Source organism: Arachis ipaensis, chromosome B3 (assembly GCF_059453495.1).
Source record: "Arachis ipaensis isolate K30076 ecotype BB chromosome B3, ASM5945349v1, whole genome shotgun sequence".
Lineage (NCBI taxonomy): Eukaryota > Viridiplantae > Streptophyta > Magnoliopsida > Fabales > Fabaceae > Arachis > Arachis ipaensis.
The window spans coordinates 63,230,379-63,237,123 of NC_142438.1; positions in this window are offsets into that span (position 1 = coordinate 63,230,379).

Consider the following 6,745-nt stretch of genomic DNA (forward strand, 5'->3'; position numbering starts at 1 on the left):
ACATGGAAAGTTCACTTAACGGTCTAACATCCGCTACACAAGCTCTCATCTCTCAGCTGGGATCATCCAATACTTCAAATACTCAACATGCAAGCTCTAGTGGAATTCCTTCTCAACCCTTACCCAATCCAAAGGGTGGTATCAATGCCATCACCCTAAGGTCCGGAACCACACTACAAGAGAGGAATCAGGAGGAGCTAATCCCAACAGAACACGCCTCAACTGAAGAGGTGGTGGAAGTAGAGGATGCTGAAGAGGAAGAGGACGTACAAGACATGGTTGAAGAAGAAGAAGCTCAACCACAGAAAGAAGCGCCAAAGGATGCAGACGCTGTAGAAAACGTCCTTCCTCTTCCATTTCCACAAATTGCAAGGAAGCCCAGGAAGCAGATGGAACTTGATCCCAAAATGGTAGAAATATTCAAAAAGGTTGAGGTAACTGTTCCCCTTTTTGATATTATTCAGCAGGTACCTAAATACGCAAAGTTTCTAAAAGATTTATGTATATATAAAGACAAAATTAATGAATTAGAAACTATTCCTTTAGGTAGTTCTATATCTGCTTTAATGGGAGGTATACCTGAAAAGTGTAGTGATCAAGGTCCATGTATGGTTAATTGTACTATTGGTGGTGTGATATTTTCTGACTGCATGTGTGATTTAGGATCATGTGTTAGTATAATGCCTTTGTCTATATATGATACTTTGAGGCTCTCTCCCTTAAAAAGGTTGGCAGCTCATTTTGTGTTAGCAGATAAAAGCATTATTACAGTAGTTGGAATTGATGAAGATTTATTAGTGAGCATTAAAGGGCTCACATTTCCTATTGACTTCTATATCCTGGAAATGCCCCCTAATGACTCAGGAAGGCCATCATCAATCCTGCTTGGAAGACCATTCCTGAAGACTTCAAAGTTCAAGTTGGACGCATTTTTCGGAACTTATTCTTTTGAAATAGATGGCAGAATAGTGAAGTTCAGCTTAAATGGAGCTGTGAAGCACCCTCCAGATGATCTTTCTATCTCCCAGTGTGATATCATAGATGAAACCGTGGCTGAAGTTCACCAGGAAGAATTAGAAGAGAAGTACACAGGACAAGGTCCAAGTGTGGGGACACTTTCAAAGGACAATGAGGGCACTTTGCCATTATCACCAGCTCTGGATGATCTAGAGCCTGGCCATGAGAAGAAATTAGAATTAAAGCCCCTTCCTCCATACCTCAAGTATGCTTACCTCGAGGACAAGCAGAAGTTTTCAGTTATTATTGCAAGGGAACTCACTTCCCAACAAGAAGAGCAACTACTCAGTGTGCTGAGGAAACACAAGAAAGCAATTGGATGGTGCCTAGCCGATATGGTAGGCATCAACCCTCAAGTTTATGGGCATAGAATATTCCTAGAAGAGGGAGAAAAGCCTGTCCGTCAACCTCAGCGAAGACTGAATCCTACCATCTTAGAAGTTGTCAAGAAAGAAGTGACCAAGCTACTTGAAGCAGATATCATTACCCTATCTCAGATAGCGAATGGGTCAGTCCAGTAGAAGTGGTGCCCAAGAAGTCTGGAATCACAACAGTAAGAAATGAGCATGGAGAGCTTCTGACAACTAGAGTGCAGAATTCATGGAGAGTTTGCATTGACTATAGGCGATTCAACCAAGCCACTCGTAAGGACCATTACCCCCTACCATTCATTGATCAGATGCTTGATCGCCTGTCAGGTAAATCCCATTATTGCTTTTTAGATGATTATACATTCTATTTTCAAATCCATATAGCTCCTGAAGATCAGGAAAACACTACTTTTACATGTCCTTTTGGCACTTATGCTTATAAGAGAATGCCCTTTGGCTTGTGCAATGCACCAGCTACTTTTCAAAGGTGCATGATGAGTCTTTTCTCTGACCTTATTGAGAATTGTATGGAGGTTTTTATGGATGATTTTAGCATTTATGGTGATTCATTTAGCCTTTGCTTAGATAGTTTATCTAGAGTATTAGATAGATGTGTCAGTACAAACCTTGTATTGAATTTTGAAAAATGTCACTTTATGGTAAAACAAGGGATTGTACTAGGACATGTTGTGTCTAATACCGGCATTTCTGTAGATCCAGGAAAGGTGGATGTTATTTCTAGTTTACCTAACCCCTCCTCTGTGAGGAAAGTCCGTTCGTTCCTTGGCCATGCAGGTTTTTACTGGAGATTCATTAAGGACTTCAGTAAGGTAGCACTACCCTTATTCAGACTACTTCAGAAAGATATTGAGTTCGAGTTCAGCGAGGATTGCAAACAAGCGTTTGATAAGCTGAAGACTGCCCTGACTCAAGCTCCAATTGTGAGAGGACCAGACTGGAGCCAGCCATTTGAGATCATGTGCGATGCTTCCAACCATGCAGTAGGAGCAGCGCTGGCTCAGCGTGAAGGTAAGGACCCTTTTGTAATTGCTTATTGGTGCACGAATTGTGAATCACACTTTCCACACTCGTACCACTAACCAGCAAGTGCACTATGCATCTTTACCTTGACCCTAGACCCATTATAACCTTGTGGAAAGACCTCATGATATCTGTATGCATGCATTGAATAATTGTTGATTGTTAGATGAAAAACAAATCTTAGAAAGCATGATTAGAAGAGAATCAAGTGATCAATCCTATACACTTGAGCGACTAGAGCGGATACACTTCTGGTGAGGGTTCGATTGCTCAATTACATGTTTTCACCTAGAATCAATATTTTTCTTGCAAGTTTGTAAAATCTTTAATAGCTCAAGTATAGTTTCTAAACTAACAACAATCCATTCATACAAAAATTTGGTTGTCACTAAAGCAAACCCAATAAAATAAATCGAAGTATTTAAACCTCGGGTCGTCTCTCAAGGAATTGCAGGGAGGTGTAGTTATTATTGGTTATGGAAAAAGTATATTTTTAGGTTTTTGAATAAGGAACAAGAAAAGTAAATTGCGAGAATTAAATTAATAACTAATGAAACTCTTGGCAAGGTATGAAAGTTAGAAGTCCTATCCTAGTTATCCTTATCAATTGTGACATCAATTGTTCATTGCTTCCACTTAGTCAACCTCTAACTATGAAGGTAAGTCAAGTAGATAAATCAATTTGATTCCTCAGGTCCTAGTCAACTCCTATGGAAAGACTAGAGTTAGTGGAATTCAAATCAACTAGCAAACATAACAATTATCAATCAACAAAGGAGTTTGATAACTCAAGAGTCTCCAATTACTCAACCAAAGCCAAGAATATAAAAATCTAACTTAAAATCCTCCCAAGCATATTGTCAAACACTTGGAAGGCCCAACAATAAAACATAGAAAACTAGCAAGGAATATTAAAATACAAACAACCAATTGAAAGCATCAATAAAATTAATAGAAGAAAGCAACTATAAATATGAAATACCTCAAATTGCATTAAAAAGAAAATCAAATTAAACATGAGAATTCATAAACCAAATAGCAACATAAAGTAATCAACAAAGGAAACAAATAAACTAGAATGTTAGAGCAAATAAAAGTAGAAGAGAAAATAAGTTAAAGGAACATTGAACCTGGAATTGAGAAGAAATAAACCTAAAAATAAGGGAAATCCTAAAACCTAGAGAGAGGAGAGAGCCTCTCTCTCTAGAAACTACATCTAAAACCTAAATTGTGAATGAATTGTTATATGAATTAATGAATGGATTTTCCCACTCCGTAGCCTCTAATCCATGTTTTCTGGGCTGAAAATTGGGTCAAAAACAGCCCAAAAATTGCCCCCAGCAATTTTTGATACGTCTAGCACGTCGCTCTGTCACGCGTATGTGTCGTCCATGGGTACGCGTGGGTTGAACGTTCTCCAGGTCACGCATATGCGTGATCCCCGCGTGCGCGTCACCTAACAGCATGGTAACTATGACAAATTATATATCATTTTGAAGCCCCAGATGTTAGCTTTCCAATGCAACTAGAACCGCCTTCTTTGGACATCTGTAGCTCAAGTTATGGTCGATTTAGTACGAAGAGGTCAGGCTGGACAGCTCAGCAATTCCTTCAATTTCTTGTATTCCTTCCACTTTTGCATGCTTCCTTTCCATCCTCTAAGCCATTCCTGCCCTATAAACCCTGAAATCACTTAACACACATATCAAGGCATCAAATGGTAATAAGAGAGGATTAAACATAGCAAAATTAAGGCCAAAGAAGCATGTTTTCAATCATAGCCAAAAATCAGGAAGGAAAATGTAAAACATGCGATTTCTACGAATAAGTGTAAGAATAGTGGATAAAATTCGCTCAATGAAGTACAAAATATGCCACAAAATAGTGGTGCATCAGTGACCCACGCGTACGCGTTGATGCTCGCACGTGACTTTATTAAAGTAAAAGCGCTGGGGGCGAATTCTGGGCTTCCCAGGCCCAAATCCAACTCCATTCTGAGCCTATTATATGCAGAAATCAAGAGAACACATAGTTAGTTTTTAGTTTTAGTTTTGGGGGGAAGTCATAATTTAGTTTAGAGTTAGTTTCTAGAGAGAGAAGCTCTCTCTTCTCTCTAGAATTAGGTTAGATGTAGATTATGATTTCTTAGATCTGGGTTTAATTCATACTTGATTATACTTTTCCTTTGTAATTTCTTGTTCTTCTACCTTTCCTCTCTCTAGTTTTGTACTTTACTTCTTGTAATTGTGTACTTTGTTATTGATGCACTTTTGTTTCTTCTATTTTCTTTAATACAATTTATGTTTCATGTTCTTTTATTGTTGATTTGAATTGTTGTTGTTTAATTCCTTGCAATTAGTAGTTGTAGATCTATTTTTCTTACAATTCTATCTTCCCTTTCTTTTATGCCTTTCATGTGTTTGATAAAATTCTTGGTTGGGTTTTAGTGTAGATTTTTCTCCTCTTGCCTTTGGTTGTGTAATTGGAGACTCTTGAGTTATCAAACTCTTTTGTTGATTAAAAATTGAAGGTTTCTAGTTGATTTGAATTCCACTAACTCTAGTCTTTTCTTAGGAGTTGACTAAGACTTGAGGAATCAAATTGATTTATCCACTTGACTTTTCTTCATAGTTAGAGGTTGATTAAGTGGAGCAATGGACAATTCTTGTCACAATTGAGGAGGATAATGAGGATAGGACTTCTAGTTCTCATTCCTTGCCAAGAGCTTTCTTAGCTATTAGTTTACTTCTTGCAATTTACTTTCCTTGTCCCGTATCCAAAACCCCAAAATATACATCCCATAACCAATAACAAGAACACTTTCCTGCAATTCCTTTGAGAGACGACCCAAAGTTTGAATACTTCGGTTATTTTTATTGGGGTTTGTTACTTGTGACAAACAATTTTTTGCATGAAAGGATTATTTGTTAGTTTAGAAACTATACTTGCAACGAGATTTTATTTGTGAAATTCTTTACCAACCAATTTTCCAATCATCAGTGACACTTACGACAAAAGGTCAGTAGAGTATCGAGTCTCAACTTGGAGCACGTAGTGGCTAGCCACTGCTTTTACCGAGGAAAACTCGTATCTCAGATAGGTGAAAGTGCAACAATCACAATATAAATCAACCAGCATATATGTGACGGGGGGAAAATGTCGGTAAAGATTTTCACAAAAATGTCGCGTTGCAAGTATAGTCTAAACCGACAATTAAACCTCAATCAAATTTTAATTTGTTTATCACTAAAGCAAATCCAATAAAAATAAACTGAAGTATTTAAACCTCGGGTCGTCTCTCAAGGAATTGCAGGGAAGTATGGTTATTATTGGTTATGAGATTGTATATTTTTGGGTTTTTGAAATAAGGAACAAGGAATGTAAATAACAAGGAAATAAAATAACAACTAAGAAAAGTCCTAGCAAGGATTGATAATTGGAATTCCTATCCCCATTATCATAGTCACTTGTGATGGTAATTGCCTTTTGCTCTCACTTAGTTAACCTCTAACAATTGAAGGTAAGTCAAGTGAGCAATTCAACTTGAGTTCACAATTCCTAATCAAAGACTAGAGTTAGTGAAGCTCAAGCCAACCAGCAAGTCTCAATCACCAACCAACAAGAGGCTTTGATAATTCAAGAGTCTCTAATTGATCAATCCAAGTTAAGAATACAAAAATCTAATTCAAAATCCAACCAAGCATTTTATCAAACACTTGGAAGGCATACGATAAAAGCATAGAAAACTAACAAGGAATATTAAATCCAAATAACTAATTGCATACATCAATGACTAACAATTAAAGAGAGTAGCAATAAACATGGAAAAACATAGATTGCATTAAAAGAAATCAAATGTACCAAGAGCTCAAAAATATAAAAATGGCAAAAAGGGAAAATAACAAGAGAAGAAGATAAACTAATGTGCTAGAACAAATAAAAGTAAGAGAAAACTAAATTAAAGTAAGATTGAACCTAAACTTAAAGAGAAATTGAAAGAAGAAATCCTAAACCTAGAGAGAGGAGAGAGCATCTCTCTCTAGAAAACTATATCTAAACCTAAATAATGTGTGAATGAAGTGTGAATGAGTGAATGCCCCCTTCCAGCTCCACTCTGCAGCCTCTAAGCAGTGTTTTCGGGCTTGGAACTGGGCCAAAAGGAGCCCAGAAATCGCCCCCAGCGTCTTCTGTTTAATGCAGCACGTGACGCTCCTCACGCGTACGCGTCAGCCACGCGTACGCGTCGCTGAATGAAATCTCTTGTCACACGTACGTGTCATCCACGCGTATGCATCGCTTGTCTCCTGCACAAGGTC